At 37.5% G+C, this 27,220-nt stretch overlaps 1 protein-coding gene across 1 annotated transcript in view; it reads left to right on the forward strand.

Moving 5' to 3' along the window:
- Window positions 1-1,448: 1,448 nt before the first annotated feature.
- htr1fa (5-hydroxytryptamine (serotonin) receptor 1Fa) overlaps window positions 1,449-27,220 on the forward strand; it is a 136,852-nt gene continuing 111,080 nt past the window's right edge. The window contains exon 1 of the mRNA XM_061878866.1: window positions 1,449-1,532. The gene's annotated coding sequence lies outside the window, so the exon portion shown is untranslated. The remainder of the gene's footprint in view (window positions 1,533-27,220) is intronic.

The raw sequence follows: 27,220 nt of genomic DNA on the forward strand, positions 1-27,220 counted from the left end.
GCTTCAACAATTAGTTTCCTCATTTCCCAAACGTTTATTGAGTGTTGTTAAAAGAAAAGGTGATGTAACACAGTGGTGAACATGCCCTTTCCCAACTACTTTGGCACGTGTTGAAGCCATGAAATTCTAAGTTAATTATTATTTGCAATAAAAGTAAAAAAAGATTATGAGTTTGAACATCAAATATGTTGTCTTTGTAGCATATTCAACTGAATATGGGTTGAAAAGGATTCGTAAATCATTGTATTCCGTTTATATTTACATCAAACACAATTTCCCAACTCATATTGAAACGGGGTTTGTATTTGCCAGCGCGACTGGCAAAGGCCAGCGAAGATGAGGTCACACTTGGAGAGTTGACGGCAGAGAAGTGTTGCGGTAGTGTTTCAACACTCCAGCCGGCAATGCCAGTTTTTAAAACTCAGATCCAAATGCCGGAGTTCAGGGGCGGACTGGAGTCTATTTCCGTAGAGATTTATTCGGTTTTAATTTGCTTTCTTAACTATTTTCTTTTCACCTTGCCGAGTAGTTGGCCCAGTGATGGCGAGTCAGCTGGTGGGGCTGCCAACTTACAGAGTACACCGGTAGTTCTTCCCACCTACACATCCCGTATTCACCTGCTTCATGCCTTGCTATGCTGTTCGTTTTTGTATTCATGCCTCAGTGCAAGTTTTGTTTCTTCATGCCACAGTGCAAGTGTTTTTGTTCCATGTTTGTAGTTTGTAGCCTTTTTGCTAGTCTTTTGTTTTTTGTAGCCTAGAATTCATAACTCCTTGTGAGCGCCTTTTGTTTGCCTTTTTGTAGTTTTGTTAGAATATTAATAAAAATTTACTCACGTTCACGCCTGGCTTGTGCCAATTATCCTTTGCATCGAAGAAACAATCCTGGTCTAAGTCCTTGCCTGACAGTAAATAAATGTAATATTTGATTAAATGTACTATTTAATTAAATGTTATACTTGATTAAATGTGATATTTAATTAAATGTAATATTTAACCCAGGACATGTTGGGACTGGGAACGCCTCGGGATCCCCCGGGAAGAGCTAGACGAAGTGGCTGGGGAGAGGGAAGTCTGGGTTTCTCTGCTTAGGCTGTTGCCCCCGCGACCCGACCTCAGATAAGCGGAAGAGGATGGATGGATGGATGGATCTAATTAAATGTAATAATTGACATATTGTAATATCTTTATTAAATGTAGAATATAATTCAATGTAATATTTATTTAAATGTAAAATTTGATTAAATGTAATATTTATTTGAATGTAATATTTGATTAAATGTAATATTTAATACAATGTAATATTTAATAGAATGTAGTATTTGACACGATTTAATGTATACTGTAATATTGCATAAGGAGCGTGCCTCCTCCGTGCACGCGGACACGCGTCTCGGCGCGCTCACGCCGGCGCGTGTCCCGCTTCCCCCGCCACACGCGCACCGTGCACGGCCGTGATGACGCTAAGAGGCGCGTGGACGCACGCGAACATCCGAGGAATGCGAGACCGTCTCCCGTGGACCAAAACGCAGGGTGAGTGGATTTATTTGTTGGTTCTTTTTTTTTTCCATCACTTTAATAATTAGTCAACGCAACATTCTTAATTAGCTGCTAATTATTACTGCATGTTTTTTTGTTGTTTTTTTTTTCATTCCTATCGGTCACAGCCACGCACGTATTTCCACGCACCTGGTTCAATAAAGTCACCTTAGTATTCATAACTGTCCATTTCTTCTTTATTGGCATACACTCCCTTGTCTCTGGTGAATATGCAGCCGTGGGTGCGCTGGGAGTGATTGACACGCGATCCTCACTAAACGTCCACGGTTCATTTACACGTCACCCACACTTTAGTTCCACAAACATTTCTTCTCATGCCTCCTAACTGATGATTGGCTGCAACCTCACCACCATCACGGAGAGTCTTGTCAGTCAGCCCTGTGGTGATGGTGATGATTGTGAATTATATTTTATATAGCACTTTTCTCTAGTGACTCAAAGCGCTTTACAAAGTGACACCCAATATCTAAGTTACATTTAAACCAGTGTGGGTGGCACTGGGGGGCAGGTGTGTAAAGTGCCTTGCCCAAGGACGCAAGGGCAGTGACGAGGATGGCGGAAGAGGGAATCGAACCTGGAACCCTCAGGTTGCTAGCACGGCCACTCTACCGACCGAGCTATGCCGAGTAACTGTGTAATTCTCCTCCATATCAGTAGGTGGCAGTCGGTAGCTTATTGCTTTGTAGATGTGGGAAACAGCGGGAGGCAGGGTGCAGGTAAAAATGTGGTAGAGAGAGCCAGATGCAGTCATAGGTTCCCTACCACCTTTTTACCTGCACCCTGCCTCCCGCTGGTAATCCCAGCTTCAAAAATAACATTCAAAATATAAAACATTCTCATGCATTTTAATCCAACCATCCGTTTTCTAACGCACCTTGTTCAAGATGTCGCATTAATGGTAAGAAGTATTATATGTATTATTAGTTTAATTTTACAATAATGTTGTTAAAAGACTTATTATACACTACAAATGTTGGTCATATTTAAAAATGTACAAATTTAGTTGTATTCAGTGTTGAAAAATGTTATATGGCTCTCACGGAAATACATTTTGAAATAATTGGCTTTCATGGCTGTCTCAGCCAAAAAGGTTCCCGACCCCCTGCTCTAGAGCCATAGGAGCTCTAAATCACTCGTGTCTCAAAGGGCTGCACAAACCACTACGACATCCTCGGTAGGCTCACATAAGGGCAAGGAAAACTCACACCCAGTGGGACGTCGGTGACAATGATGACTATGAGAACCTTGGAGAGGAGGAAAGCAATGGATGTCGAGCGGGTCTAACATGATACTGTGAAAGTTCAATCCATAATGGATCCAACACAGTCGCGAGAGTCCAGTCCGAAGCGGATCCAACACAGCAGCGAGAGTCCCGTTCACAGCGGAGCCAGCAGGAAACCATCCCAAGCGGAGGCTGATCAGCAGCGCAGAGATGTCCCCAGCCGATACACAGGCGAGGAGTACATGGCCACCGGATCGGACCGGACCCCCTCCACAAGGGAGAGTGGGACATAGAAGAAAAAGAAAAGGAACGGCAGATCAACTGGTCTAAAAAGGGAGTCTATTTAAAGGCTAGAGTATACAGATGAGTTTTAAGGTGAGACTTGAATGCTTCTACTGAGGTGGCATCTCGAATTGTTACCGGGAGGGCATTCCAGAGTACTGGAGCACGAACGGAAAACGCTCTATAGGCCGCAGACTTTTTTTGGGCTTTGGGAATCACTAATAAGCCGGAGTCCTTTGAACGCAGATTTCTTGCCGGGACATATGGTACAATAAATTGGGTTTAAGCATTAGACACCTTTTTACCTGCACTCTGCCTCCCGCTGTTTCCCACATCTACAAAGCAATTATCTACCGACTGCCACCTACTGATATGGAAGAGTATTACACGGTTACTCGGCATAGCTCGGTTGGTAGAGTGGCCGTGCTAGCAACCTGAGGGTTCCAGGTTCGATTCCCTCTTCCGCCATCCTAGTCACTGCCGTTGTGTCCTTGGGCAAGACATTTTACACACCTGCCCCCCAGTGCCACCCACACTGGTTTAAATGTAACTTAGATATTGGATATCACTTTGTAAAGCGCTTTGAGTCACTAGAGAAAAGCGCTATATAAATCTAATTATCTGAGAGCCATATGTAGTCATCAAAAGAGCCACCTCTGGCTCTAGAGCCATAGGTTCCCTACCCCTGATCTAGTACAGGGGTGTCAAACTCAAATAAGTGGGCTAAAATTTAAAACTGAACAAAGCCGCGGGCCAAAGTTGAACAAATTAAACTTTTAATAGGGACCCAAATAAGTTTTGCATTGAATATTGAACAAGCGAGACTTATATGACTTTATAGTGACATGCAAAATCGAGTTTCAAATAATAATACTAATAATTTAAAAATAGCAATGGCATATCAAATCAAATTTAGAAAGAAATGAATGCCTCTTTTCTATTTGCAGCCTTCTCAGGTAAACATTAAAATAAACTTCTCCCACGGGCTGATAATACATTTTTATATTGTAGCGTCCAGGAAGAGGTAGTGCTGCAAGGGATTCTGTGTATTGATTCTGTTGTGTTTGTATTGTGTTACAGTGCGGATGTTCTGCCAAAATTTGATGGTTTATTGTTGATTCACAGTGCGGCGCATATTTGTAACAGTCTTAAAGTTGTTTATACGGCCACCCTCAGTGTGACCTGTATGGCTGTTGACCAAGCTTGCATTGCATTAGCTTGTGTGTGTAAAAGCCAGATATATCATGTGACTAGGCCGGCACGCTGTTTCTACGTAGGAAAAGCGGACGTGACGAAAGGTTTTAGAGGACGTTTGAGGCAGTGCTTTTAAGGCACGCCCCCAATATTGTTGTCCAGGTGGGAATCGGGAGAAATTTGGGAGAATGGTTGCCCCCTGGGGATTTTCGGGAGGGGCACTGAAATTTGGGAGTCTCCTTGGAAAATCGGGGGGTGAGGGTTAGCAAGTATGAGTATTAGCGGTGAATGCGGTGTTACAGCTACACCGCCAGCTCTAATGTTAATTTGATATTGCCTCAAGGGCCAAATGAAAATTCACGGCGGGCCAAAATTGGCCCACGGGTCAGAGTTTGACACCCATGCACTAGATCATGGATGTCAAACTCATGGGCCAAATTTGGCCCACGGGTCAGAGTTTGACACCCATGCACTAGATCATGGGTGTCAAACTCTGGCCCGCGGGCCAATTTTGACCCGCAGTAAAATTTCATTTGGCCCTTGAGGCAATATCAAATTAACATTACAGCTGGCCCGCCAGTACTATAAAGGCACTGCCTTTAGCGTTGTCTACAATATGTTGTCACGTCCGCTTTTCCTCCATACAAACAGCATGCCGGCCAAGTCACATGACATATGTGACTTATACACACACTTAAGTGAATGCCAATCATACTTGCTCAACAGCCATACAGGTCAGACTGAGGGTGGCCGTATAAACAACTTTAACACTGTTACAAATATGCGCCACACTGTGAACCCACACCAAACAAGAATGGCAAAACACATTTCGGGAGAACATCCACACCGTAACACAACATAAACACAACCACAACAGAACAAATACCCAGAACCCCTTGCAGCACTGACTACCACCTAACCCCGCCCGCCACCACCAACCCCACTCATCTCATTATTATTTTATTTTAAGATTTATTAGCCTGTGGAAAAATTTAATGCTGACATTTACCTCAGAATGCTGCAAATAGAAAAGAGGCATTACATGTTTTATTTAAATTGTATTTATTTTACAATTTTTTTCGTTTGTTTTTTGAATGTTGATTTTGCACTATTAAGTTGTATAAGTGTTGTTTGTTCCATATTCATTGTTCAAGCAAACCAGTGTAGCAAACTGAGCAATAATTAACGTTTTATTCATGCATTTTCTCTTGCTACTTAAAGGCTTGAATGTTTGATTCATTAATTATTGTTATTTTATTTTCACATTTTTTATTAGCCTGTGGAAAAAGTTCATTTTGATGTTTACCTGAGAAGGCTGCAAATAGAAAAGAGGCACTCAATTTTTATTAAAGTTGTATTTGATATGCCATTGATATTTTTTAATTGTTATTATTATTGTTTGAAACTGGATTTTGCATGTCACTATAAAGTTATATAAGTCTTGCTTGTTCAATTTTCAATGCAAAACTTGTTTGGGTCCTTATTAAAATGTTCATTTGTTCAACCTTGGCCCACGGCTTTGTTCACTTTTAAATGTTGGCCCACTCTGTATTTGACTCTGACACCCCTGATCTAGTGGGTCGAAACGCGGATCATATAGTGGATCACAAGGTGGATCCTAGAGTGGATCACATAGGTGGATAAATATGTTGATTGGCTGGTGAACAATTTAGTGGATCGCATAGTGGATTATATAGCGGCGCACAAAGTGGATCATGTAGTGGATCAAAGGGTGGCCACATAGTGGATCACATGGTGAATCATGCAGTGGGTTGCAAAGTGGATCATGTAGCGGATCATGAAGTGGATCACACGGTGGGTCGTGCAGTGGACCGCATGCTGTGATTTGCGAAGTGGATCATATAGTGGATAACACAGTGGATCGTGGAGTTGATCATATAGTGGATCGCATAGTGGATCATACCGTGAGTTGCTAAGTGGATCATATAGCGGATCATAAAGTGGCCCATACGGTGGATCTTATAGTGGATCACACAGTTGATCGTGCAGTGGATCGCATAGTGGATCATAATGTGAGTTGAAAAGTGGATCATATAACGGATCATAAAGTGAATCGTACGGTGGATTTTATGGTGGATCACAAAGTGGATCACAGTGGATTATATAGCAGATCACAATGTAGCTCATATGGTGGATCGCACATTGGATCATACGATGAGTTGCAAAGTGTATTATATAGTGGATCACACAGTGGATCGTGGAGTGGATCATATAGTGGATCGCATAGTGGATCATTATGTGAGTTGCAAAGTGGATCATATAACGGATCATATAGTGAATCGTACGGTGGATCTTATGGTGGATCACAGTGGATCATATTGTTGATCACATAGTGGATTATATGCGTAGCAGATCACAATGTAGCTTATATGGTGGATCTTATAGTGGATCATATGGTGAATCACAAAGTGCATCACACAGTGGATCATGTTGTGGATCGCATATTGGATCGCATAGTGGATCATAATGTGAGTTACAGAGTGAATCAAATAACGGATCATGAAGTGAATCATACAGTGGATCTTATGGTGATCACAAAGGGGATCACAGTGGATCACGTAGTGGATTATATAGCAGATCGCAATGTAGCTCATATGGTGGATCGCATAGTGGGTCATACGGTGAGTTGCAAAGTAGATCACAAAGTGGATCACACTGTGGATCATGGAGTGGATCATATAGTGGATCATACTGTGAGTTACAAAGTGGATCTTACAGCGGCTCATAAAGTGGATCATACGGTGGATCTTATGGTGGATGACACGGTGGATCATACAGTGGATCATGTGGTGGATCATAGTGTGAGTTGCAAAGTGGATCATATAACGGATCATAAAATGAATCATATGGTGGATCTTATGGTTGATCACAGTGGATCATATACTGGTTCACATAGTGGATTATATAGCAGATCACAATGTAGCTCATATGGAGGATCGCATAGTGGATCATGCGGTGAGTTGCAAAGTGGATCATATAGTGGATCACAGTGGATCATATAGTGGATCACACAGTGGATCATATAGTGGATCACATGGTGGATCATACTGTGAGTTGAAAAGTTGATCATATAGCTGATCATAAAGTAAACCATTCGGTGGATCTTATGGTGGATCACAGAGTGGATTGTGCAGTGGATCATGTAGTGGGTTGCATAGTGGATCGCATAGTGGATCATGCTGTGAGTTGCAAATTGGATCATATAACAGATCTAAAAGTCAATCGTGCGGGGATCTTATGGTGGATCACAAAGTGGATCATAGTAGATCATAGAGTGGATCACATAGTGGATTATATAGCAGATCACAATGTAGCTCATATGGTGGATCGCATAGTGGATCATATAGTGTATCACAAAGTGGATCACACAGTGGATCGTGGAGTGGATCATATAGTGGACCGCATAGTGGATCGTATCGTGAGTTGCAAGGTGGATCACATAGCGGATCATAAAGTGGGCCATACGGTGGATCACATAGTGGATCATGTAGTGGATCACATAGTGGATCATAATGTGAGTTGCAAAGTGGATCATATAGCGGATCATAAAGTGGACCATACGGTGGATCTTATGGTGGATCACATAGTGGATCATGTGGTGGATCATAATGTGAGTTGCAAAGTGGATCATATGACGGATCATAAAGTGAATCGTAAGGTCGATCTTATGGTGGATCACAAAGTGAATCACAGTGGATAAAAGAGTGGATCACATAGTGGATTATATAGCTGATCACAATGTAGCTCAAATGGTGGATCGCAAAGTGGATCACATAGTGGATCGTTGAGTTGATCATATAGTGGATCACATAGTGGTTTATTAAGTTGATCATGTAGTGGATCACATAGTGGGTGAATAGGTTGGTTACCTCATTAATAACATAGCGGATCCCAAGGTGGATCACATAGTGGATCATTGAGTTGATCATATAGTGGATCACATAGGGGTTCATTAAGTTGATCATATAGTGGAACATAGTGGGTGAATAGGTTGGTTACCTAATTAATGATATAGTAGATCTCAAAGTGGATCACATAGGGAATTATATAGCAGGTCACAACATAGCTTATATGGTGGATCGCATAGTAGATCACATAGTGGATCATTAGGTTTATCATAATGTGGATCACATAGCGGATCACATAGTGCTTCATTAAGTTGATTATATAGTGGACCATGGTGGGTGAATAGGTTGGTTACCTGGTGAATAATATAGTGGATCATATAGTGTATTACAAAGTCGATCATTAAGTTGATTACTTAGTGAACAATATAGCGGATCACATAGCAAATTATATAGTGGACCAAATAGGGGATCATTAAGTTGATTACCAAGGGAATAATATAGTGGATCACATAGTGGATCATTAACTTGATCGTATAGTGGGCCATAGTGAGTGAACAGGATGGTTACCTAGTGAATAGTATAGTGGATCATATTGTGGATTACAAAGTCGATCACATAGAGGATCACAAAGTGGATCATATAATGGATCACGAAGTGGATCATTAAGTTGATTACTTAGTGGAAAATATAGCGGATCACATAGCAAATTGTATAGTGGACCAAATAGGGGATCATTAAGTTGATTACCTAGTGAATAATATAGTGGATCACATAGTGGATCATTAACTTGATCGTATAATGGAACATAGTGGCTGAATAGGTTGATTACCTAGTGAATAATATAGTGGATCATATTGTGGATTACAAAGTTAATCACATAGAGGATCACAACGTGGATCATATAGTGGATCACAAAGTGGATCGCTAAGTTTATTACTTAGTGAATAATGTAACGGATCACATAGTGAATTGCATAGTGGACCAGGTAGTGTCTCCGATTATGGATCGTTTAGTTGATTACCTTTTGCATACTATAATGGATCATATTTAGTTGATCACATATTGTAATACATAGTGTGTCACATAGCGAATCATATAGTTTATTGCATACTGGATCATATAGTGGATCACATAGTTGATCGTATAGTGATCATATAGTGAATAACAGTGAATGATACAGCGGATCCCATAGTGGATCATACAGTCAAAACATTGTGGATCATATAGTGGATCATTTTAGCGATATTGTTATTACAAGTGTTACCACAGAAGAACATGCCATGGTTAGTAATGTTGTTATAGGAAATGTGAAATTGACATGTTGCATATGCTTAAAATGATCAAAATATGTAAATATTACATGTTATTGTGAATGTTACTAGATACTACATATACCCTTACAGCCTGATGAAAATATTTAAATATTACATGTTATTATGAACGTTATTAAATACTACACATATATTTACAGCATGATCATAATATGCAAATATTACATGTTATTATGAATCTTACAAGATGCTACATACATTCTTACAGCATGATCTACATTTGTAGATATTACATGTTATTATGAATGTTACTAGATACTACATATACACTTACACCGCGATCAAAATATGTAAATATGACATGTTATTATGCATGTTACTAGATACTACATATATACTTACAGCATGATCAAAATATGTAAATATTACAAGTTGTTATGAATGTTACTAAAACTGCATATATAATTAAAGCATGATCAAAATATTTAAATATTACATGTTATTATGAATGTTACTAGATACTACATATATACTTACAGCATGATCAAAATATGTAAATAATACATGTTATTATGCATGTTACTAGATACTACATATGTACTTACAGCATGATCAAAATATGTAAATATTACAAGTTTTTATGAATGTTACTAGATACTGCATATATAATTAAAGCATGATCAAAATATGTAAATATTACATGGTTATTATGCATGTTACTGGATACTACATATATACTTACAGCATGATCAAAATATGTAAATATTACAAGTTTTTATGAATGTTACTAAAACTGCATATATAATTAAAGCTTGATCAAAATATGTAAATATTACATGTTATTATGAATGTTACTAGATACTACATATATATTTACAGCATGATCAAAATATGTAAATATTACAAGTTTTTATGAATGTTAATAGATACTGCATATATACTCACATTATGATCAAAATATGTAAATATTACATGTTATTATTGTCAGGACTTGGACTATGGGATGGTTTGTTTTTCCGATGCAAAGGAAAGTTGGCACGAGCAAGCCGCGAGTGAAAGTACATCTTTATTTATACACTAATAAACTACAAAAAAAAGGCAAACAAAAGCCGCGCACAATGGCGGTAAAAAGCGAGACTATGAAAACCAACAAGGTACAAAGGCAGAACAAAACAAACCAAAACACTTACGTGGCATGGGCAGGAGGGATTAAACAGCATGGCATGGCATGAAGGAAGTATGTGTAAAGTCGCCAAGCTGACCACCTGGCAACTACAGGTTTAAATTATAGCTATGATAAGTGCAAACAGGTGTGAGACATGAGGACAGGGGTGTGACATGAGGACAAGGTGAAAACTAATGAGTTGCTATGGTAATAAGACAAACAAGGAAGTGCAGGAACAGGAACTGATTTTCCCAAAAAATAAAACCAAACATGACAAAAACAAAACATGATCCCATAGACGTGACAATTATTACTAGATACTATAAATATACTTACAGAATGATCGAAATATGTAAATATTACATGTCATTATGCATGTTAATAGATACTACAAATATACTTACAGCATGATCGAAATATGTAAATATCACATGTTATTATGAATGTTATTAGATACTACATATATATACTCACAGCATGATCAACATATGTAAATATTACATGTTATTATGAATGTTACTAGATACTGCATGATGAACATATGTAAATATTACATGTTATTATGTATGTTAATAGATACTACATATATACTTTCAGTATGTATATAAACATTGATGCTGGTTTTGGAGGTTTTTAGAGCGCTTTATTGGCGGAATAAAGTGAATTCCATTGGCTCGATTGTTACCTGACTCTTGCTAGTGTTTATTCACGATCTAGAATGCATAGAAATAAAAACACGTGTTCTGGTCTTACATAAGGATTGTGAATGATGGACACAATTCCAAAAAGTGCATTTGCCTTTACGTGTGTAGGACTATTTTATTGTTATTCGGCCAAGAATAAAACATGACAGTGGGATCATACAGAACCTCCTCGCACATCAAAATATCGAATATGAGATCACAAGTCCAGTTTTTTTTTCAGCAGCAATAAACGAAAAGAACAATATTTGTACTTTCATGACCTCACATTTTCTGATATTTTGTTTAATTTCCTGTCCAACACTCTGATTTTTGTTCATTTCCTTTTTGCCGCGACTTGTGTCAGAGCGATGGCTTCCTCACCTGTCGCTGATTGTGCATCACCTGTTCCTGGTTGCCAATCAGGGTGCTTAAGATGCTGGGTCATTGTCCATTTTTTATTAATTTTTTTGCTCCGTTCAGAACATGCTAAGCTTTCCTGATGCTTCCTGTGCACTTCCTGGCTGCACTATTTATTTTGTAAACATGCCAATAAATACAATTTACAATAACACGACACAATGATCCCATTGTGTGCGTACACGCGCAGAGGCGAACACACTTTTTGGGAATTTGTCGTAATGTTGTCTAGTTTTGTTGTAATGTTGTTTAGTTTTGTCATACTGTTGTCTTGTTTTGTCTTAATGTTGTCTTGTTTTGTTGTACCGTTGTCTTGTTTTGTTGTAGCGTTGTCGAGTTTTGTTGTAATGTTGTCTTGTTTTGTTGTAACGTTGTCTTGTTTTGTTGTAATGCTGTCTTGTTTTGTCGTAGCGTTGTCTAGTTTTGTTGTAATGTTGTCTTGTTTTGTTGTAATGTTGTCTATTTTTGTTGTAACGTTGTCTTGTTTTGTTCTAATGTTGTTTTGTTGTAATGCTGTCTTGGTTTGTTATAGTATTGTCTTGTTTTGTTATAATATTGTCTTGTTTTGTCATAACGTTGTCTTGTTTTGTCGTAGCATTGTCTTGTTTTGTTGTAACTTTGTCTTGTTTTGTTGTAACGTTGTCTTGTTTTGTTGTAACGTTGTCTTGTTTTGTTGTAATGTTGTCTTGTTTTCTCGTAATGTTGTCTTGTTTTGTTTTAATGTTGTCTAGTTTTGTCATAATGGTGTCTTGTTTTGTCGTAATGTCTTATTTGTTGTAATGTTGTCTAGTTTTGTCATAACGTATAGTTTTGTTGTAATTTGGTCTTGTTTTGTTGTAATATTGTTTTGTTATAATGTTGTCTTCTTTTGTCGTAATTTTGTCTCGCTTTGTCCTAATGCCGTCCTGTTTTGTTTTAACATTGTTTTGGTTTGTCGTAATGCTTGGTTGTTTTAACATTGTTTTGGTTTGTCGTAATGCTTGGTTGTTTTAACATTGTTTTGGTTTGTCGTAATGCTTGGTTGGTTCGTCTTAAGTTTGTCTTGTTTTATCATAATGCTTGGTTGTTTTGTCCTAACGTCTAGTTTTTTTTATAATTTTGTCTTGTTTTGTTGTAACATTGTCTTGTTTTGTTGTAATGTTATTGTGTTGTATTGTCTTGTCGTAATTTTGTCTTTTTTGTTGTAACGTTGTCTTGTTTTGTTTTAATGTCTTGTTTCATTGTAATGTCTTGTTTTGTTGTTATGTTGTCTTGTTTTATTGTTTTGTTGCAACATTGTCTTGTTTGTCTTAATGTCTTGTTTCGTCAAAATGTGTCTTGTTTTGTTGTAATGTTGTCTTGTTTTGTTGTAATGTTGTCTTGTTTTATCGTAATGTTGTCTTGTTTTGTTGTACTGTTGTCTTTTTTTCGTAATGTCATGTTGTTTTGTTGTAACTTTGTTTTGTTGTAATGCTTGGTTGTGTTGTCTTAATGTTGTCTTGTTTTGTTGTAATGCCGTCTTGTTTTGTTGTAATATTGTCTTGTTTTGCCGCGATGTCTTGTTTTGTCGTAATGTTGTCTTGTTTTGTTGTAATATTGTCTTGTTTTGTTGTACTGTTGGCTTGTTTGGTCGTAATGTCATGTTGTTTTGTTGTAACGTTGTTTTGGTTTGCTGTAATGCTTGGTTGTGTTGTCTTAATGTTGTCTTGTTTTGTTGTAATGTCGTCTTGTTTTGTTGTAACGTTGTCTTGTTTTGCTGTGATGTCTTGTTTTGTCGTAATTTTGTCTTGTTTTGTTGTAATATTGGTTGTCTTGTTTTGTTGTAATATTGTCTTGTTTTGTTGTACAATTGGCTTGTTCTGTCGTAATGTCATGTTGTTTTGATGTAACGTTGTTTTGGTTTGTTGTAATGCTTGGTTGTGTTGTCTTAATGTTGTCTTGTTTTGTTGTAATGTCGTCTTGTTTTGTTGTAACGTTGTCTTGTTTTGCCGTGATGTCCTGTTTTGTCCTAATGTCGTCTTGTTTTTTGTAATGTTGTCTTGTTTTGTTGTACTGTTGTCTTGTTTTGTGGTAATGTCGTGTTGTTTTGTTGTAACATTGTTTTGATGTAATGCTTGGTTGTGTTGTCTTCATGTTGTCTTGTTTTGTTTTAATGTTGTCTTGTTTTGTTGTAACGTTGTCTTGTTTTGCCGTGATGTCCTGTTTTGTCGTAATGTTGTCTTGTTTTGTCGTAATGTTGTCTTGTTTTGTTGTAATGTCGTATTGTTTTGTTGTAACGTTGTCTTGTTTTGCTGTGATGTCTTGTTTTGTCGTAATTTTGTCTTGTTTTGTTGTAATATTGGTTGTCTTGTTTTGTTGTAATATTGTCTTGTTTTGTTGTACAATTGGCTTGTTCTGTCGTAATGTCATGTTATTTTGATGTAACGTTGTTTTGGTTTGTTGTAATGCTTGGTTGTGTTGTCTTAATGTTGTCTTGTTTTGTTGTAATGTCGTCTTGTTTTGTTGTAACGTTGTCTTGTTTTGCCGTGATGTCCTGTTTTGTCCTAATGTCGTCTTGTTTTTTGTAATGTTGTCTTGTTTTGTTGTACTGTTGTCTTGTTTTGTCGTAATGTCGTGTTGTTTTGTTGTAACATTGTTTTGTTTTAATGCTTGGTTGTGTTGTCTTCATGTTGTCTTGTTTTGTTTTAATGTTGTCTTGTTTTGTTGTAACGTTGTCTTGTTTTGCCGTGATGTCCTGTTTTGTCGTAATGTTGTCTTGTTTTTTGTAATGTTGTCTTGTTTTGTTGTACTGTTGTCTTGTTTTGTCGTAATGTTGTGTTGTTTTGTTGTAACATTGTTTTGTTGTAATGCTTGGTTGTTTTGTCTTAATGTTGTCTTGTTTTGTTGTAATGTTGTCTTGTTTTGTTGTAATGTTGTCTTGTTTTGTTCTAATGTTGTCTTGTTTTGTTGTAATGTTGTCTTGTGTTGTAATGCGTGGTTGTTTTGTCTTATTGTTGTCTTGTTTTGTCGTAATGTCGTTTTGTTTTGTTGTAATGTTGTCTTGTGTTGTAATGCGTGGTTTTTTTGTCTTATTGTTGTCTTGTTTTGTCGTAATGTCGTTTTGTTTTGTTGTATTGTTGTCTTGTTTTGTCGTAATGTCGTTTTGTTTTGTTGTAATGTGGTCTTGTTTTCTCATAATTTTGTTTTGTTTTGTTGTCATGTATTCTAGAGTACATATGTATGTATTCACTAATGTGTATGTATTTGTTTGGCACTATTGACTTCCTGTCTGTTCACATGTCTTCACATCACTGACAGTCTGCTCATGTTTGGGTTCGGAACCACTTCCTGTCCCGGTGCTCTTGTTTTGTAAGTGTTTCCTGTTTGCTCTCTTGTGTTCTGCTGCACCTTCACTTTGTCAGCACACCTGTTCCTCCTTGAATTACTTGTGTTCAGTTGCACCTGTGTCCCTCCTGCAGTCTTCCTCTCACACAGACGCTGAGTCTTCTGTTTCCTTTTGTTTCTTGCTTCCTTGTGAGTGCCAAATACTTTCTACTTGTTACATTGCACGCTGACAACATGCCTCCATCTTCCTAGTCCACACACTCTGTCCACAGCAGTTTTTATGAACGCACAATAGCTTGACAACGTTGTTTGATCACACACGACTGCTGTGTCACTCATTTGTGTTGTGTTTTACACTGTTATCTTTGTGTTGTGTTGTGTTTTATACTGTTATCTTTGTGTTGTGTTTTCTACTGTTATCTTTGTGTTGTGGTCAACTTGGCCAGGGTGCACATCAAAACAACATTTCTAGTAAAAGTAGTGTTGTGTCTCTGCAAGGCACAGGTTGTGATGTTTGCTTGTTTTGTCGTACTTTTTGTTGTCTTGTCAAAATGTTGTCTTGTTTTGTCGTAATGTTTGGTTGTTTTGTCTTAATGTTAGCTTGTTTTGTTGTAAAGTGTGCTTGTGTTCTCAAATGATTGCTTGCCTTGTCGTAATGTTAGCTTGTTTTGTATTAATGTTAGCTTGCGTTGTCGTATTATTTGCTTGTTTTGTCGTATTGTTGACTTGTTTTGTCAATGATCGCTTGCTTTGTCGTAATGTTTGCTTGTTTTGTCATAGTGTTTGCTTGTTTTGTCATAGTGTTTGCTTGTTTTGTCATAGTGTTTGCTTGTTTTGTCCTAGTGTTTGCTTCTTTTGTCAAACTATTTGCTTATTTTGTTGTACTGTTTTGTTGTAATGTCATTTTGTTGTAATCTTGTTTTGTTGTAATGTTGTAGTGTTTTGTCGTAATGGTGTCTTGTTTTGCTGTAGTGTTGTGTTGGTTTGTCTTAATGTTGTCTTGTTTTGTCGTAATGTTTTTTTTTTTGTCGTAATGTTTTGTTGTACTGTTGTTTTGTTGTACTGTTTTCTTGTTTTGTTGTGCTGTTGTCTTATTTTGTTGTAGTGTTTGCTTGTTTTGTCTTGATATTTACTTCTGTCGTTATATCTGCTACTTTTGTTGTCATGTTTTGTCGTAATGTTGTCTTATTTTGTTGTAACATTGTTTGTTTTGGTTGTTTTGTGTGAATGTTGTCCTTTTTGTCATAATGTTGTCTTGTTTTATGTAACGTTTTTTTTGTTTTGTCTTAATGTTGTTTTGTTGTAATGTCGTCTTGTTGTAACGTTATCTTGTTTCATTGTAATGTTTTGTCGTAATGTCGTCTTGTTGTAACGTTGTCTTGTTTCATTGTAATGTTGTTTTGTTGTAACGTTGTCTTGTTTCATTGTAATGTTGTTTTGTTGTAACGTTGTCTTGTTTTGTTGTAAAATTGTTTTGTTGCAATGTCGTCTTGTTTTGCCGTAATAGTGTCTTGTTTTGCTGTAGTGTTGTGTTGGTTCGTCTCAATGTTGTCTTGGTTTGTCATAATGTCGTCTTGTTTTGTTGCAATGTTGTGTTTTGTCATAATGTTGTGTTCTTTTGTTGTACTGTTGTCTTGTTTTGTCTTAATGCTTGGTTGCGTTTGTCATGTTGTCTTGTTTTGTTGTAACGTTGTCTTGTTTTATTGTAGTGTTGTTTTGTCGTAATGTTGTCTTGTTTTGTTGTAACGTTGTCTTGTTTCAATGTAATGTTGTTTTCTTGTAACATTCTCTTGTTTTGTTGTAATGTTGTTTTGTCGTAATGTCGTCTTATTTTGTCGCAATGTCGTCTTGTTTAGTTCTAATGTTGTCTTGTTTTGGTGTAGTGTTGTGTTGGTTTGTCTTAATGTTGTTTTGTTGTAATGTTGTCTTGTGTTGTACTATTGTCTTGTTTTGTTGTGCTGTTGTCTTGTTGTGTCTTAATATTTGCTTCTTTTGTCAAAATATGTGCTTCTTTTGTCGCAAGGTTTTGTCATCATGTTTTGTCGTAATGTTGTCTTGTTTTGTTGTAACATTGTTTGTTTTGTCATAATGTTTAGGTGTTTTGTCTTAATGTTGTCTTTTTTGTCATAATTTTGTCTTGTTTTTTGTAACGTTTTTTGTTTTGTCTTAATGTTGTCTTCTTTTGTCGTAATGTCGTCTTGTTTTGTTGCAATGTTGTGTTGCTTTGTCGTAATGTTGTGTTGTTTTGTTATACTGTTTGTTGTCTTGTTTTGTCGTAATGCTTGGTTGTTTTTTCGTCATGTTGTCTTGTTTTGTTGTAATGTTGTCTTGTTTTATTGCAATGTTGTTTTGTCGTAATGTCGTCTTGTTTTGTTGTAATGTTGCATTGTTTTGTTGTCTTGTTTTAATTTTTGCTTGTTTTGTTAAAATATGTGCTTGTTTTGTTGCACTGTTTGCTTCTTTTGTCGCAGCGTTGTCCTGTTTTGTTGTCTAGAAGTTTAGTCTAGTTGTAAGTTTGTCTAGTTTTATCGTGCATTTATAAAAGTATAACCACACTCCTGATTTGAAACCCACCCGTAGGACTCGACACAGACGTCATAACAACATCAAAGCTCACCTGTAGCACTCGACACAGACGTCATAACAACATCAAAGCTCACCTGTAGCACTCGACACAGACGTCATAACAACATCAAAGCTCACCTGTAGCACTCGACACAGACGTTATAACAACATCAAAGCTCACCTGTAGCACTCGACACAGACGTCATAACAACATCAAAGCTCACCTGTAGCACTCGACACAGACGTCATAACAACATCAAAGCTCACCTGTAGCACTCGACACAGACGTCATAACAACATCAAAGCTCACCTGTAGCACTCGACACAGACGTCATAACAACATCAAAGCTCACCTGTAGCACTCGACACAGACGTCATAACAACATCAAAGCTCACCTGTAGCACTCGACACAGACGTCATAACAACATCAAAGCTCACCTGTAGAACTCGACACAGACGTCAAAACCTTTCCCCAAGTGTGACGTCAGCAGAATGTCCATATATGGTAGGAATTTACCCAAAGTGCTTTGCGCGAGTCCGCCATTGTAGTCTGACTTGTTTCTGTTTCTCTATCCTCTTGTTGTGGGACAGACTGGCTCCTACATGCACATGTGTCTTCCACTCTTGCCATCTCTATTACAAAGTAGTGCACACTTCTAAATTACATCTGTCAGTAGACTCGCTATGGAAGATAAAAACTACCTCTACAACTACAATGACGGGGAGAAGACACTGTCGAAGTGGAGGCACATACATATGAGCACCCAAGTGTTTATGTGCAGAAATACATTATCTAATTGGATCTTGTGTGTCTGTGTTGTTGTACTACTGTGTATGTTGTAGTACTTTGTGTGTATGTTGTAGTAGTACTTTGTGTGTGTATGTTGTAGTAGTACTCTGTGTGTATGTTGTTGTAGTACTTTGTGTGTGTATGTTGTTGTAGTACTTTGTGTGTGTATAGCTGTCGTACTTTGTGTGTGTTTGTTGTTGTTGTAGTACTTTGTGTGTGTATGTTGTAGTAGTACTCTGTGTGTATGTTGTTGTAGTACTTTGGGTGTGTATGTTGTTGTCGTACTTTGTGTGTGTTTGTTGTTGTTGTAGTACCTTGTGTGTATGTTGTTGTAGAAGTACTTTGTGTGTGTATGTTGTTGTAGTAGTACTTTGTGTGTGTATGTTGTTGTGGTACCTTTTGTGTACGCTGTAGTAGTACTTTGTGTGTGTGTTGTTGTAGTAGTCCCTTGTGTGTGTATGTTGTTTTTGTAGTACCTTGTGTGTATGCTGTATTAGTACCTTGTGTGTGTATGTTGTTGTAGTAGTACCTTGTGTGTATGCTGTAGTAGTACCTTGTGTGTGTATGTTGTTGTAGTAGTACCTTGTGTGTATGCTGTAGTAGTACCTTGTGTGTGTATGTTGTTGTAGTAGTACCTTGTGTGTATGCTGTAGTAGTGTGTGTATGTTGTTGTAGTACCTTGTGTGTACACTGTAATAGTACTTTGTGTGTGTATATTGTTCTAGTACCTGGTGTGTATGCTGTAGTAGTACTTTGTGTGTGTATGTTGTTGTAGTAGTACTTTGTTTGTGTAAGTTGTTGTAGTACCTTGTGTGTACACTGTAGTAGTACTTTGTGTGTGTGTATATTGTTGTAGTACCTGGTGTGTATGCTGTAGTAGTACTTTGTTTGTTTATCTTGTTGTAGTAGTACTTTGTTTGTGTAAGTTGTTGTAGTACCTTGTGTGTATGTTGTTGTAGTACCTGGTGTGTATGCTGTAGTAGTACTTTGTCTGTGTATGTTGTTGTAGTAGTACTTTGTTTGTGTAAGTTGTTGTAGTACCTTGTGTGTACACTGTAGTAGTACTTTGTGTGTGTATGTTGTTGTAGTAGTACCTTGTGTTTGTATTTTTTTGTAGTAGTACTTTGTGTGTATGTTGTTGTAGTAGTACTTTGTGTTTGTATTTTGTTGTAGTAGTACTCTTTGTGTGTATGTTGTTGTAGTACCTTGTGTGTATGCTGTAGTAGTACTTTCTGTGTGTATGTTGTAGTAGTATTTTGTGTGTTTTTGTTGTAGTAGTACGTTGTATGAATTTTGTAGTACTACTTTTTTTGTGTGTGTGTTGTAGTAGTACCTTGTGTGTATGCTGTAGTATTACTTCGTGTTCGTTGTTGTAATTGTGTGTGTGTGTGGGGGGGGGGGTGCAGGTTCACTTCCCGTACACACTACTATAGTGTTTCACTAACTTTCCTCACTAAGTACCACCATAAGATTAAATACAGTAGTGTAGTAGACCCAAGTATTCAATAAGTACAACCATAATGACATCATTAAATACAGTAATGTAGTAGACCTAAGTATTCATCAAGTACCACCATAGTGACAACATTAAAATACAGTAGCGTAGCAGACCTTAGAATTGTATTTTTCTTTTAGCATTTAGTGGATGCGGCTTATATGCGGGAATTGTATTTTTTTCTTTTAGCATTTAGTGGATGCGGCTAATATGCAAGAATTGTATTTTACTGTCAGTATTTAGTGGGTGCGGCTTATATGCGGTAATTGTATTTTTCTTTTAGCATTTAGTGGTTGGGGCTTATATGCGGTAATTTTATTTTTCTTTTAGTATTTAGTGGTTGCGGCTTATATGCGGGAATTGTATTTTTCTTTTAGCATTTAGTGGGTGCGGCTTAAATGCGGGAATTTTATTTTTCTTTTAGCATTCGGTGGGTGCGACTCAGTCCAAAAGTGACAGTATGTTTTTATTCTAGCATTTAGTGAGTGCAGCTTGTAGTCTGGTCCAGCTTATATGCGAAAATTGTATTTTTTCTTTTAGCATTTAGTGGATGCGGCTTATATGCGGGAATTGTATTTTTCTTTTAGCATTTAGTGGGTGCGGCTTATATGCGGGAATTGTTTTTTTCTTTTAGCGTTTAGTGGGTGCGGCTTATATGCGGGAATTGTAATTTTCTTTCGGCATTTGGTGGATGCGGCTTATATGCGGGAATTGTTTTTTTAGCATTCGTAGGTGCGGCTTATGTGCGGGAATCGTATTTTTCTTTTAGCATTTAGTGGGTGCGGCTTATATGTGGGAATTGTATTTTTATTTTAGTATTTTGTGGGTGCGGTTTATATGCGGGAATTTTTTTTTTTGCATGCGTGGGTGCGGCTTATGTGCGGGAATCGTATTTTTCTTTTGGCATTTAGTAGGTGCAGCTTATATGCGGGAATCGTATTTTTCTTTTGGCAATTAGGGTCTGCGGCTTATACGCGGGAATTGTATTTTTCTTTTGGCATTTAGTAGGTGCAGCTTATATGCGGGAATTGTATTTTTCTTTTAGCATTTAGTGGGTGCGGCTTATATGCGGGAATTGTATGTTTCTTTTAGCATTTAGTGGTTGCGGCTTATATGGGGGATTGTATTTTTCTTTTAGCATTTAGTGGTAGCGGCTTATATGGGGGATTGTATTTTTCTTTTAGCATTTAGTGGATGCGGCTTATATGCGGGAATTGTATTTTTTCTTTTAGCATTTAGTGGATGCGGCTAATATGCAAGAATTGTATTTTACTGTCAGTATTTAGTGGGTGCGGTTTATATGCGGGAATTGTATTTTTCTTCTAGCATTTAGTGGTTGGGGCTTGTATGCGGGAATTGTATGTTTCTTTTAGCATTTAGTGGTTGCGGCTTATATGCAGGAATTGTATTTTTCTTTTAGCATTTGGTGGGTGCGGCTTATAGTCCAGAAGTGACAGTATATTTTTATTCTAGCATTTAATGAGTGCAGCTTGTAGTCTGGCCCAGTTTATATGCGGGAGTTGTATTTTTTCTTTTAGCATTTAGTGGATGCGGCTTATATGGGGGAATTGTATTTTTCTTTCAGCATTTAGTGGGTGCGGCTTATATGCGGGAATTGTATTTTTCTTTTAGCATTTAGTGGGTGCGGCTTATATGCGGGAATTGTATGTTTCTTTTAGCATTTAGTGGTTGCGGCTTATAGTCCAGAAGTGACAGTATATTTTTATTCTAGCATTTAGTGAGTGCGGCTTGTAGTCTGGTCCAGTTTATATGCGGGAATTGTATTTTTTCTTTTAGCTTTTAGTGGGTGCGGCTTATATGCGGGAATTGTATTTTTCTTTTAGCATTTAGTGGTTGGGGCTTATAGTCCAGAAGTGACAGCATATTTTTATTCTAGCATTTAGTGAGTGCGGCTTGTAGTCTGGCCCAGTTTATATGCGGGAATTGTATTTTTTCTTTTAGCTTTTAGTGGGTGCGGCTTATATGCGGGAATTGTATTTTTCTTTTAGCATTTAGTGGTTGGGGCTTATAGTCCAGAAGTGACAGTATATTTTTATTCTAGCATTTAGTGAGTGCGGCTTGTAGTCTGGTCCAGTTTATATGCGGGAATTGTATTTTTTCTTTTAGCATTTAGTGGGTGCGGCTTATATGCGGGAATTGTATTTTTCTTTTAGCATTTAGTGGTTGGGGCTTATATGCGGGAATTGTATTTTTCTTTTAACATTTAATGGGTGCGGCTTATATGCGGGAATTTTGTTTTTCTTTTAGTATTTAGTGGTTGGGGCTTATATGCGGGAATTGTATGTTTCTTTTAGCATTTAGTGGTTGCGGCTTATATGCGGGAATTCTATTTTTCTTTTAGCATTTGGTGGGTGCGGCTTTTAGTCCAGAAGTGACAGTATATTTTTATTCTAGCATTTAGTGAGTGCGGCTTGTAGTCTGGTCCAGTTTATATGCGGGAATTGTATTTTTTCTTTTAGCTTTTAGTGGGTGCGGCTTATATGCGGGAATTGTATTTTTCTTTTAGCATTTAGTGGTTGGGGCTTATAGTCCAGAAGTGACAGCATATTTTTATTCTAGCATTTAGTGAGTGCGGCTTGTAGTCTGGCCCAGTTTATATGCGGGAATTGTATTTTTTCTTTTAGCTTTTAGTGGGTGCGGCTTATATGCGGGAATTGTATTTTTCTTTTAGCATTTAGTGGTTGGGGCTTATAGTCCAGAAGTGACAGTATATTTTTATTCTAGCATTTAGTGAGTGCGGCTTGTAGTCTGGTCCAGTTTATATGCGGGAATTGTATTTTTTCTTTTAGCATTTAGTGGGTGCGGCTTATATGCGGGAATTGTATTTTTCTTTTAGCATTTAGTGGTTGGGGCTTATATGCGGGAATTGTATTTTTCTTTTAACATTTAATGGGTGCGGCTTATATGCGGGAATTTTGTTTTTCTTTTAGTATTTAGTGGTTGGGGCTTATATGCGGGAATTGTATGTTTCTTTTAGCATTTAGTGGTTGCGGCTTATATGCGGGAATTCTATTTTTCTTTTAGCATTTGGTGGGTGCGGCTTTTAGTCCAGAAGTGACAGTATATTTTTATTCTAGCATTTAGTGAGTGCGGCTTGTAGTCTGGTCCAGTTTATATGCGGGAATTGTATTTTTTCTTTTAGCTTTTAGTGGGTGCGGCTTATATGCGGGAATTGTATTTTTCTTTTAGCATTTAGTGGTTGGGGCTTATAGTCCAGAAGTGACAGTATATTTTTATTCTAGCATTTAGTGAGTGCGGCTTGTATTCTGGTCCAGTTTATATGCGGGAATTGTATTTTTTCTTTTAGCATTTAGTGGGTGCGGCTTATATGCGGGAATTGTATTTTTCTTTTAGCATTTAGTGGTTGGGGCTTATATGCGGGAATTGTATTTTTCTTTTCGCATTTAATGGGTGCGGCTTATATGCGGGAATTTTGTTTTTCTTTTAGTATTTAGTGGTTGGGGCTTATATGCGGGAATTGTATGTTTCTTTTAGCATTTAGTGGTTGCGGCTTATATGCGGGAATTCTATTTTTCTTTTAGCATTTGGTGGGTGCGGCTTTTAGTCCAGAAGAGACAGTATATTTTTATTCTAGCATTTAGTGAGTGCGGCTTGTAGTCGGGTCCAGCTTATATGCGGAAATTGTATTTTTTCTTTTAGCATTTAGTGGTTGCGGCTCATATGCGGGAATTGAATTTTTTCTTTTAGCATTTAATGGTTGCAGCTTATATACGGGAATTTTATTTTTTCTTTAAGCATTTAGTGGCTGTGGATTATATGCGGGAATTGTATTTTTCTTTTAGCATTTAGTGGGTGCGGTTTATATGCGGCAATTGTATTTTTTTTAGCATTTAGTGGGTGCGGCTTATATGCGGCAATTGTATTTTTCTTTTGGCATTTAGTGGATGCGGCTTATATGCGGGAATCGTATTTTTCTTTTAGCATTTAGTGGTTGCGGTTTATATGCGGGAATTTTCTTTTTCTTTTAGCATTTAGTGGGTGCGGCTTATATGCGGGAATTGTATTTTTCTTTTAGAATTTGGTGGGTGCGGCTTATATGCGGGAATCGTAATTTTCTTTTAGCATTTTAGTGGGTGCGGTTTATATGCAGGAGTTTTATATTTCTTTTAGCATTTAGTGGGTGCGGCTTATATGCGGGAATCATATTTTTCTTTTAGCATTTAGTGGTTGCGGCTTATATGCGGGCATTGTATTTTTCTTTTAGCATTTAGTGGTTGGGGCTTGTATGTGGGAAATGTATTTTTTCTTCTAGCATTCAGTGGGTGCGGCTTATATGCGGGAATCGTATTTTTCTTTTGGTATTTGGTGGTTGCGGCTTATACGCGAGAATTGTATTTTTCTTTTAGCATTTAGTGGTTGCGGCTTATATGCAGGAATTGTACATTTTCTTTTAGCATTTAGTGGATGTGGCTTATATGCGGGAATTGTATTTTTCTTTCGGCATTTGGTGGGTGCGACTTATAGTCCAGAAGTGACAGTATATTTTTATTCTCGCATTTAGTGAGTGCGGCTTTTAGTCTGGTCCAGCTTATATGCGGGAATTGTATTTTTTTCTTTTAGCATTTAGTGGGTGCGGCTTATATGCGGGAATTGTATTTTTATTTTAGCATTTAGTGGGTGCGGCTTATATGCGGGAATTGTATTTTTCTTTTAGCATTTGGTGGGTGCGGTTTATATGCGTCTAGCATTTAGTGAGTGCGGCTTGTAGTCTGGTCCAGCTTCTATGCGGGAATGGTATTTTTTCTTTTAGCATTTGGTGGATGCAGCTTTTATGCGGGAATTGTATTTTTCTTTTAACATTTAGTGGGTGCGGCTTATATGCGGTAATTGTATTTTTCTTTTAGCATTTAGTGGTTGGGGCTTATATGCGGTAATTTTATTTTTCTTTTAGTATTTAGTGGTTGCGGCTTATATGCGGGAATTGTATTTTTCTTTTAGCATTTAGTGGGTGCGGCTTAAATGCGGGAATTTTATTTTTCTTTTAGCATTCGGTGGGTGCGACTCAGTCCAGAAGTGACAGTATGTTTTTATTCTAGCATTTAGTGAGTGCAGCTTGTAGTCTGGTCCAGCTTATATGCGAAAATTGTATTTTTTCTTTTAGCATTTAGTGGATGCGGCTTATATGCGGGAATTGTATTTTTCTTTTAGCATTTAGTGGGTGCGGCTTATATGCGGGAATTGTTTTTTTCTTTTAGCGTTTAGTGGGTGCGGCTTATATGCGGGAATTGTATTTTTCTTTCAGCATTTAGTAGATGCGGCTTATATGCGGGAATTGTTTTTTTAGCATTCGTAGGTGCGGCTTATGTGCGGGAATCGTATTTTTCTTTTAGCATATAGTGGGTGTGGCTTATATGCGGGAATTGTATTTTTATTTTAGTATTTAGTGGGTGCGGTTTATCTGCGGGAATTTTTTTTTTTGCATTCGTAGGTGCGGCTTATGTGCGGGAATCGTATTTTTCTTTTGGCATTTAGTGGGTGCGACTTATATGCGGGAATCGTATTTTTCTTTCAGCATTTAGTAGATGCGGCTTATATGCGGGAATTGTTTTTTTAGCATTCGTGGGTGCGGCTTATGTGCGGGAATCGTATTTTTCTTTTAGCATATAGTGGGTGTGGCTTATATGCGGGAATTGTATTTTTATTTTAGTATTTAGTGGGTGCGGTTTATCTGCGGGAATTTTTTTTTTTGCATTCGTAGGTGCGGCTTATGTGCGGGAATCGTATTTTTCTTTTGGCATTTAGTGGGTGCGACTTATATGCGGGAATCGTATTTTTCTTTTGGCAATTAGGGTGTGCGGCTTATACGCGGGAATTGTATTTTTCTTTTGGCATTTAGTAGGTGCAGCTTATATGCGGGAATTGTATTTTTCTTTTAGCATTTAGTGGGTGCGGCTTATATGCGGGAATTGTATTTTTTCATTTAGCATTTGGTGGGTGCGGCTTATATGCGGGAATCGTATTTTTCTTTTAGCATTTAGTGGTTGCGGCTTATATGGGGGAATTGTATTTTTCTTTTAGCATTTAGTGGTAGCGGCTTATATGGGGGATTGTATTTTTCTTTTAGCATTTAGTGGATGCGGCTTATATGCGGGAATTTTATTTTTTCTTTTAGCATTTAGGGGTTGGGGCTTATGTGCGGGAGTTGTATTTTTCTTTTAGCATTTAGTGGTTGCGGCTTATATGGGGAATTGTATTTTTCTTCTAGCATTTAGTGGTTGGGGCTTATGTGCGGGAATTGTATTTTTCTTTTAGCATTTAGTGGTTGCGGCTTATATGCGGGAATTTTATTTTTCTTTTGGCATTTAGTGGGTGCGGCTTATATGGGGGAATTGTATTTTTCTTTTAGCATTAAGTGGATGCGGTTTATATGCGGAAATCTTTGTTTCCTTCTGACATTTGGTGGGTGCGACTTATATGCGGGAAACTTATTTTTCTTTTAGCATTTAGTGGGTGCGGCTTATATGCGGGAATTGTATTTTTATTTTAGTATTTAGTGGGTGCGGTTTATATGCGGGAATTTTTTTTTTAGCATTCGTAGGTGCGGCTTATGTGCGGGAATCGTATTTTTCTTTTAGCATTTAGTGGATGCGGCTTATATGCGGGAATTGTATTTTTTCTTTTAGCATTTAGGGGTTGGGGCTTATGTGCGGGAGTTGTATTTTTCTTTTAGCATTTAGTGGTTGCGGCTTATATGGGGAATTGTATTTTTCTTCTAGCATTTAGTGGTTGGGGCTTATGTGCGGGAATTGTATTTTTCTTTTAGCATTTAGTGGTTGCGGCTTATATGCGGGAATTGTATTTTTCTTTTAGCATTTTGTGGGTGCGGCTTATATGGGGGAATTGTATTTTTCTTTTAGCATTAAGTGGGTGCGGTTTATATGCGGAAATCTTTGTTTCCTTCTGACATTTGGTGGGTGCGACTTATATGCGGGAAACATAATTTTCTTATGTCATTTTGTGGGTGCGGCTTATAGTATGGTGCGACTTATAAATACAAAATATATTTTTATTTTAGTGTCTGTGGGTTACAGACAGAAAACACATTTTTCTTCTGACATTTGGTGGGTGTGGCTTATATACGGAAAACATATTTTTATTCTGACATTTGGTGGGTGCGGCTTATATTTTGGTGTGCTCTGTAGTCCGGAAAATACTGTATTGTCTTTTATTACGTTTAATTATTTCAACAAAACAAAGTATATTAGTAAAAATAAATTGTTTGTAAACAACAGATGTTCTTCAAGAGGGAACCCATTGCATTGTCTCCCTTGTAAACTTCCTTGGTGAGATCATAAGGAAATGTCCATTCGGCGTGTTTCAAACCGCTGGAGAAATGGCGAAGGAAGAAAATCCTGATGAGCT

Source organism: Nerophis ophidion, linkage group LG19 (assembly GCF_033978795.1).
Source record: "Nerophis ophidion isolate RoL-2023_Sa linkage group LG19, RoL_Noph_v1.0, whole genome shotgun sequence".
Taxonomy (NCBI): domain Eukaryota; kingdom Metazoa; phylum Chordata; class Actinopteri; order Syngnathiformes; family Syngnathidae; genus Nerophis; species Nerophis ophidion.